An 8,395-nucleotide genomic window follows, 5' to 3' on the forward strand; every position below is an offset into this window, starting at 1 on the left:
AATAGTGGTGGTAGCTGATCATTCTTGTCCGTGGCCGAGTGACCTGTGCAAGTATGTAGGTTGAATTCTAACCATTCGGTGCTTATTTCAACTAATGCCACGTTCCTTTTTCTAGGTCTTCAAATAATTCACAATGTAGAGGTATCTTTAGTAATAAGAAAAAAGGTGCACCTCGGAGATCCATCTCACAAAAGCAAAGACTTCTTAAAGTGCACTTCTGAGCTTTAGAACCCGAAGGAGTTATCTCTCCTAGTTATTAAATGTGCAGATAATGAAATCTGTAATTTCGATTTCCAGCACAGTTCTCTCCAAGGTTCTGCAACCTTCCAGTAAGCGCGGTACTTATACAGCAGTACACGGCGGAGTAATGCCGAGCTTGTGAGTTCAAGACTCACATGGAGCAGTTTTGCCTGTGTTTTCAGCTGCAGAAACTTAACATCCATTGCCCTAAGATTGTCAAAAAGCAATTCCTTCTCTTTCATTTGAAGTCAGATGAAGAGGAGTCCCAACAAAAGCAGCTAGCAGCAGTGGGATTTGAACTCACACCCCAAAACAGACTTACGCCTCGACCCAGTGTCTTAGACCACTCAGCCATGCTACCTGTCATAGTAGGCCTCTTTGTCTCATTACTTGCTCGGAGAAAGCCGGGTGGCTTTTGCTCTTGTCACCCGACTTAGTGGCATTATGACCGTGGAAACGACTGCACCTGCTTTTTTCTGAGATGCTTCCCCTCTCATGGGGAGATCTTGACTTCTTTAACACTTCTGGATAAAGTTCTTCTGTGGAGCAGGCTTCAGACCTCTGCGTACAGCACCTTTGATGCCATTTTATTTTTACAGCAGCCACATCTGAAAAGTTATGTTTTTTAATTTTTATTTGAACAACAAAATTAAATTCAATACAAACAAGAACACATATAACATATTAAGAAAATCGTCAGGGGCACATGCTATAATACAATTACACTTTATGAAAAACGATTACACAAGGTAAATAAAGATAAGGTACGCACAGCTTGTTCTTACATTTCAAAAGAGTCCGTAAATACTCCTTTACGTCTATTTTGAACTGTTCAAACGTAGGACTCTTCCCAGACCATTTCACTTTATACCACATTCCTAAACGAGGATACATCTCCTGTTTTAGAACTATTTTGGGCGATATGGCTTATACAACACACCCACAGTATTCTAATGGTGGACTGCAGATCTGTGCTATAGTTCAGTCGAATTCGAAGGATCCAGCAATCGTACTGGATTTGACTGGGATTCTGAAATGTCTCTTGCAAAAGTATTCGGGTGTAGTGTGCTCTCTGAAGGCACCAGTTCTGTAGGGTTTGGGCATTTACTGGGACAATTATTAATTGTAGCAGTAAATCACAAAATGATTCTTTTAATGGCTTTAGAATCCAACCATGCGATATAACTCAAACAACGCACACACACAGGTACTAATACAGGAGGATACATTTATTAATACATAGAATATGCATGTAAACCCTAACAGATCTTATCGAGAGGGTTATCAGAATCCAAAAGGTATATATTCAATGAGTTACGAAGAGTTACATATATCAAGAGGACATACGTTCAGTATATCATTCATTTAGAACGTTTCGTAAATGAACTTGGTTATAACATCTACATTGGATACTCAAAACAAGTACATAACTCTTAGGAATTAAATCGATATCAATTGGTTGGGATAACAATTGAATTCTCGAGCTGTAATGCATTGAAGTTGAATACTCATCCAATCTCTGGAGATTCAGATCTCCTGAGGGCTCTCTGGCTCCGTGCCAGGCTGTGCTGTGCGGCTTGCGACGGTGCGCTGCTGACGCTCATTGACCGGCTAGTTAGTGTTGGCTTTAACTAGCAAAGTTTGTGCACAGGAGAAAAGATTACTGTGGGTCCCAGCAAGTCAGGAAGAGGACCGGTTCGTTCCTGATGAAGCGCTAGTTCTGAATAGTGATTCAGCTGTCCACAGTTCCGACCTGTTCACGAGGCTTGCTGCTGATGCTAACCTCGGGTGGATCCTCTGGTTACTCTCTGGCAACCTCCGCTCTAGACTCTTAGAGCAAAGGAAAGTTCTGGCACTCGGACACACTGGCCGTTCCGTGGTTGTCCGGGCTGAGTCTCAGGATGGTCAGGAGGCGCGCTGCGAGAATGCCTTTCCCTTGGGAGCCTTCTGCTCCTGGGCTGTCCTGCCCTGGAATTCTCCTTTGAATTGTCCGAAAAAGTTCACAGAATTCTCTCAGGCTCTCTGTGTTGCCTGTTGTTACCTGGAGGAACTTCAGCTCGTTCATTGGCTGAAAGTTCCATGGGCATCAGAGTCCCACGTGGGTTACTCGGCCCTACCAGTCCCTGCTTGGTTGATCAAGGTGAGATATGAGTCACTTACTCCTGACACTTAGGAATGCAGTCCAGATGTCCATCTGGCACTCCCTAGACAGATAGGCGCCAATGGATGACCATTGATCATGATAGCCAGGCTTAGCTAAGTGCATCCCCCTTTGGGAGCTGTCCCTTATCAAAAGAAAACATCTTTAAATCAGCCTGCATGAATAGTTTCTCTGTGGCTGCACCACAGAGATGAACAGAGATTTGAGGCCTCATTTGGGAAAGCACCGCAATACTTAATTCTGTCTTCCTAACAAGCATTGCCGCTACACGGGTTTGCTTCAACCTTTGATAAAAAAAGTGATCTGATCTGAAACTACCCAGCTTACAATCTCTGAGGTAGTTGTCACTAAACTTGGACGTGGTGTGGCACACATGTGCCGTGTGCCTTTACTTTTGTAAAAAACTGGTATCGGGAAAAGTTTCTTAATATTTCTTTTGATTAGCATGGAAGAAAATGTGATCATTACCTATGGAATTTCCCGCCAGCGTGGAGCTTGAATTCACAACCTTGAGATTCAGTGTTCAAGAGTCACAGAAGAGGTCGGCCTGGTCTTCAGTTTGCCAACGATAAGCTCCGGCAGTGCTCCTCTGTAAAGCAGATTGTTTGGATCGGTTATGTGGGACGGCACTTCGATACTAAGATCGTTTTCAGCACACACATGGTTTCCCCCCTTCACGCAAAAAACATAGACGAAGGAAGCTCTCTTGTCTTGGGCTGCTGACTCCCGGATTTAAAGCGCTCTGGGTGCCAGCTAAGTCTCTAACAAGCACACTATAAAGACAGGAATTACACTTTGCTCACGTCACGCATGGAATGGCGAGGCTACTTGTTCCAATATTATCTAGTCTCACCTCATATGGTGCCGATTCCTGGTTTTCATTTAAGAAAGAGCACTGCAAACACCGTAAACAGTGCAAAACGTGTGATGAAAGAAGTCTTTTCCCCCCTTTGTCTAACGCAGAACACAGCGGAGTCATGCCGAGGGTTGTGAGATCAAGATTTCAGTGGAGCACTGTCGTCTACGTCTTTAGCTACATGAGTTGGACATCCTCTTGTACACGGAAAGCAGATTGAGATCCTCTCACATGAAAAGTGCCAGATAAAAGCCATTTCTCTTCCTTTCTCTTAGTGCTGGAGCTATCGCATGTAAATGAGGCAACTTGCAAGGCGAGCAGGCTCGGTGCACACCGAACGCAGATGTCTCAGAGCAGTTGAGACGTGTCCAAGTGGCTGTCAAAGGACAGCCCTTTGCCGGCACTGTGGCTTAGTTGGCTAAAGCGCCTGTCTAGTAAACAGGAGATCCTGGGTCCGTTTCCCAGCGGTGCCTTTCTTCCTGTCTTACTGTACAGAATTTATCCTTACGGGCAAATCCCATGCCTTTTAATTCAGGTGAATGCAAGTGTTCGTTTCCTTTCTGGAACAACTTGTTTTGAAAGAAATCTATACAGCTTGCGAAAGATGAAACACAAATCTTGCTTATCAGTGAAGAAGAGGTACTCCGAGCAGGCCAGCTAATACCAGCAAAGTTTTTTTTTTCACCCTAACCCAGAGAATGGAGAAAAGCGAGGCACCTGTGGCTCTGCAGTGTAATCAGTTCGCGAGTTCCGCGGTTAGCTGAAAGAGTGGTAAATGGAGCTCGCCCCAGCCCGTCCTTATTCTTTTCAAGAGGATAAAAAATTAACTTTGCCGCCATTACTACCAGCTTTAAAAGACTGCCATGGGCACAGAAAAAAACACACTACAGATGACTTTTCTGGAACCGAAGCAGAGATTCCTTTACGAACCAACTGATAAAGCTCAGCCAGTGAATACTGTTAACAGAATGTGAAAGCACGATCAACTTTGTAACTGCAACCACAGGAAAAACAGCAAGAAGCAGGCTCCATTCCCCATTTAAATCTGTCGTGCGAGGCATGCTTTTTGAACGCATGAAGTAAATCCCACGATCGCTTTTGAACTTGGACAAAGTACTTCCAAAGGAGCGCTATGCGCAAAGATTTAACAAGCTCAACCCCCGCCAACGATTCGGTGTGAAGAAGCAGAACATTCAAGTTTCACAGACAGAAGCAGCACGCCAGCACAGCCAACATTAAAACGGAGGGCACACTACGATTTGCATTGACACAAAAGTGATCTGGGCAGACGTCGTTCCCTGCATAACGCAAAAAGTGGCAAAGCGCTTTTGGGTTGAGAGGACGCAAGAAGGTTTTTGTTTTGTGCCTTGATGTCAAGCTGAGAAAGTATCTTTAAACACTTTGCTTAGTTTCTCGAGAGACTGCCAAAAAGCAGTTCTCTCCCTTTCGTCTGAAGTCAGCTGAAAGGGGGTCTCGACAGAAGCACCTGGCAGCGGTGGGATTTGAACCCACGCCCCCGAAGAGACTGGAGCCTTAATCCAGCGCCTTAGACCGCTCGGCCACACTACCCGCTGTGCGCTGTCTCTTTGTCTCATTACTTGCCGGGAGGAAGCCGGGTGGGTTTTGCTCTTGTCGCCCGACTTAGTGGCGTTATGACCGTGGAACCGACTGCACCTGCTTTTTCTGAGATGCTTCCCCTCTCATGGCGAGATCTCGACTTCTTTAACACCTCTGGATAAAGATCTTCTGTGGAGCAGGTTTCAGACCTCTGCGTACAGCACCCTTGATGTCATTTTATTTTTACAGCAGCCGCATCTGGAAAGTTGTGTCTTTTACGTTTTATTTGAACAACAAAACTACATACAATACAAACAAAAGCACATATAACGTATCAAGAAAATCATCAGGGGCACATGCTATAATACAATTACACTTTATGAAAAACGATTACACAAGGTAAATAAAGATAAGGTCCGCACAGCTTGTTCTTACATTTCGAAAGAGTCCGTAAATACCCCTTTACGTCTATTTTGAACTGTTCAAACGTAGGACTCTTCCCAGACCATTTCACTTTATACCACATTCCTAAACGAGAATGCATCTCCTGTTTTAGAACTATTTTGGGTGGTATGGCTTATACAACACACCCACAGTATTCTAATGGTGGACTGCAGATCTGTGCTATAGTTCAGTCGAATTCGAAGGATCCAGCAATCATACTGGATTTGACTGGGATTCTGAAATGTCTCTTGCAAAGGTATTCGGGTTTGCTTGAACCTTTAATAAAATAGTGATCTGAAACTACCCAGCTTACAATCTCTGAGGTTCTTGTGGCAAAGCACAGTCATACCTGACCTGTCTGGAATGACTACTGAGAGTCTTTATCCAGAAGCGACGGCACCACTCCCAGTAGAATGAGAGAGAAATACAGCATGACATGGGGAGTCATGGGGCTCCCACAGTTTGTTTTTCCTCATGTTACTGATTTTTTCACTAACATTTTGATCTTTTCACAATCAGACCTTTTTTCACATTTAATAAAATCTTTTAACCAGCAAACCGGTTTTATCGGTTTGTGAGGTTTGTGAATGCGTGCAGTAAGTCCTTATTGAACTAGGACAAAATATTCCTGATGGAGTGCTGTGCGCAAACATTGAATAAACTCGACCTTTGCAGATGATTCGGCATGAAGAAGCAGAAGATTAATTTTTCACAGACAAGCAGCACACCAGTACAACCAATATTAAAATTTAATTGACAGCTCACAAACATTTGCACTGACACAAAGGTGATCTCAACTAAATGGAGAGAGGATTCTGTGTTAATTGTGCTTCTCCTGGGAGAGGTCAAGTTGAGAAGTTCATGATAAAAGGGTGGTAAATATCCTGTCCAGGAATATCGGGGCTGTAGGGGGTCAGATCTATAGATGTAGTAAACACATTAGTGGAGACGGTGTGTCTGGTCTCTGTGAGAGAGCCGGGCGGGAAGAATAATCTGTGGTCTGGGAAGAAGAGACCCTCGGAGGCGCTCCACACAGGAGAGAATGAAAAAAATATATATTTTTCAGGGACGCTGATTTTTCTCTTTGAGGGAATTAAAAGCATGTATAGCGAGTGACTTCGTGGCGCAACGATAGTGCGTCTGACTCCAGCTCAGAAGATTGCGTGTTCAAATCACGTCAAGGTCAGCTGATGGGTTTGCAGGTGCTGCTGGTGCCCAACCCGGAAATTACACCACGCTGTTCAGTTTTATCTGTACACCACATAGGTAATCTGAACGAAATAACAGAACAGTACAGAACACGCAGTCAGGAGCTTATGCAGCGTTTCATCTTGAACACGACAAGAGAAAAGGCACACTGCACGTCTGCGAAACATCACGTCTGACTTTAGAGAAAGTGACATCAGAGAATGGAAGTTTCAGACCGCTTTTTTGTTACAGGTTCAAGCAAACCTGAAAGTTAGGGAGTGTTTGGTCACTTTTGTATGAAAAAGTGTCTGAAGCCTGTAATTATAATTTGCCCTTTTTTAATTGTGGTTGAAATCCACTCCCATGTACCAAGACCTTACAGTATATTCATGTTTACTTAAATGACTAACTATTGGACATTAGTTGGTGTTTTTTTTGTAACGATTTGCTATTTCATGCAGGAAAGAAAGGAACCCAGACCCAACGTTTGCTTTCAGGTGCGGTTCATTTACATAACGGACATATATTTCTGAGGAGCCTGATTTAAATCACACAACCCCGGTAGAAGTCGAATCGACAATCTTATAAACCGAAATCAGACGCGTTATCCATTAAACCACTAGCCCGTCACGTAACTCAATTGCACCATGGTGAGTTCAGCGCCGCTACTAGTAATACCCCACCCCCATCTTAAATTTCTACGTGAGAAACGTGTTTTCTACATTTTTATCAGTTTTAAAAAATCATCACTTTTAAGCAGACAAAGCCTTTATGTGTCGCTCTGAATTTCTAATTGATTTAGAATTCCAAGAAAAAAGAGTTTTGTTCCACAACGGCGTGAAATGATCACGTCTTTCACTCTACTTCTCTCTAGTAGTAAAGCAGATCTTGCTAGGTGAGCATTTGCTCCGGTAAATTAGGTCACTTTTCATGTTAACTCACTTCTTCTAAACACAACATTTCCTGGTGCATGTTTTCTCCATGAAAAAAGACATTTTCCCTTACATGATTTCTCGTTTTGTTTCATCAAAGAGTACAGAAAGAAGAAAGAAAGAAAGGAAAAGTGTCGTAAATGAACTCTGTCGCCCTTGGGAGATGTCAAGCGCATTGGACATGAAAAGTGCACAATAAAAGCCATTTCTCTTCGTGTCGGGACTCCTATTGAATGTAAAGGAGGGAACGTGCTCAGCCAGCCGACTCAGCGCTTACTGAACGCAGGTGTCTCAGAGCGGTGTGTCCAAGTGGCAGTAAAAGAGGAGAATTCTGCCGGCGCCGTGGCTTAGTTGGTTAAAGTACCTGTCTAGCTAACGGGAAATCCTGGCTCCAAATCCTAGCAGTCCATCGCCTGTGTTGCACTGGACACCCTGTAGATCATCAAAAGCATATTGAGCTCCTTGGTAATGAAATTGCCGGATAAAAGCCATTTCACATCCTTTCTCAACATGCTCAGCGAGAAGGCTCACCGCACACCGAACGAAGATGTGACAGAGCAGTGTGTGCAATTGGCTGTAAAAGGGTACTGCTTCGCCCTCGTTGTGGCTTAGTTGGTTAAAGCTCCTGTCTAATAAACAGGAAATCCTGGGTTCAAATCCCAGCGGTGCCTTTCTTCCTGTCTTCTCGCACCGTTTATTGATATAGACAACATGCTTCTGCATTATGTTTAAAAGAAGTGTTCATTTCCTTTTTGGCACAGCTTATTTTTCAAGAAATCCACACATTGCGAAAGATAAAGTGCTCATCTTTCTTATCAATGCAAAAGAATTACTGCCAGCTGGCAAGAAAATGACAACGATTTGTTTTTACTTTAGCCAAAAATCTGTGAATGTAGAAAAAATACGACATGTGTTAGTTTCTATGCCACACTCAGGGTGTCCTTCAGTTAAACACAACGTTGGTAGATCAAAGGCACGCAGAGACACACTTCGAATTAATCCGATCTAAACATTACC

At 43.5% G+C, this 8,395-nt stretch overlaps 1 non-coding gene across 1 annotated transcript; it reads right to left on the minus strand.

Annotated features, from left to right (window-relative positions):
* Positions 1 to 4,744: 4,744 nt before the first annotated feature.
* trnal-aag (transfer RNA leucine (anticodon AAG)) lies at positions 4,745 to 4,826 on the minus strand. Its single transcript has one exon. It is a non-coding gene; the product is annotated as a tRNA-Leu (tRNA).
* Between the last annotated feature and the right edge of the window lie 3,569 nt (positions 4,827 to 8,395).

Source organism: Atractosteus spatula, chromosome 10 (genome assembly GCF_055471065.1).
Source record: "Atractosteus spatula isolate fAtrSpa1 chromosome 10, fAtrSpa1.hap1, whole genome shotgun sequence".
In the NCBI taxonomy this organism is placed as follows: domain Eukaryota; kingdom Metazoa; phylum Chordata; class Actinopteri; order Semionotiformes; family Lepisosteidae; genus Atractosteus; species Atractosteus spatula.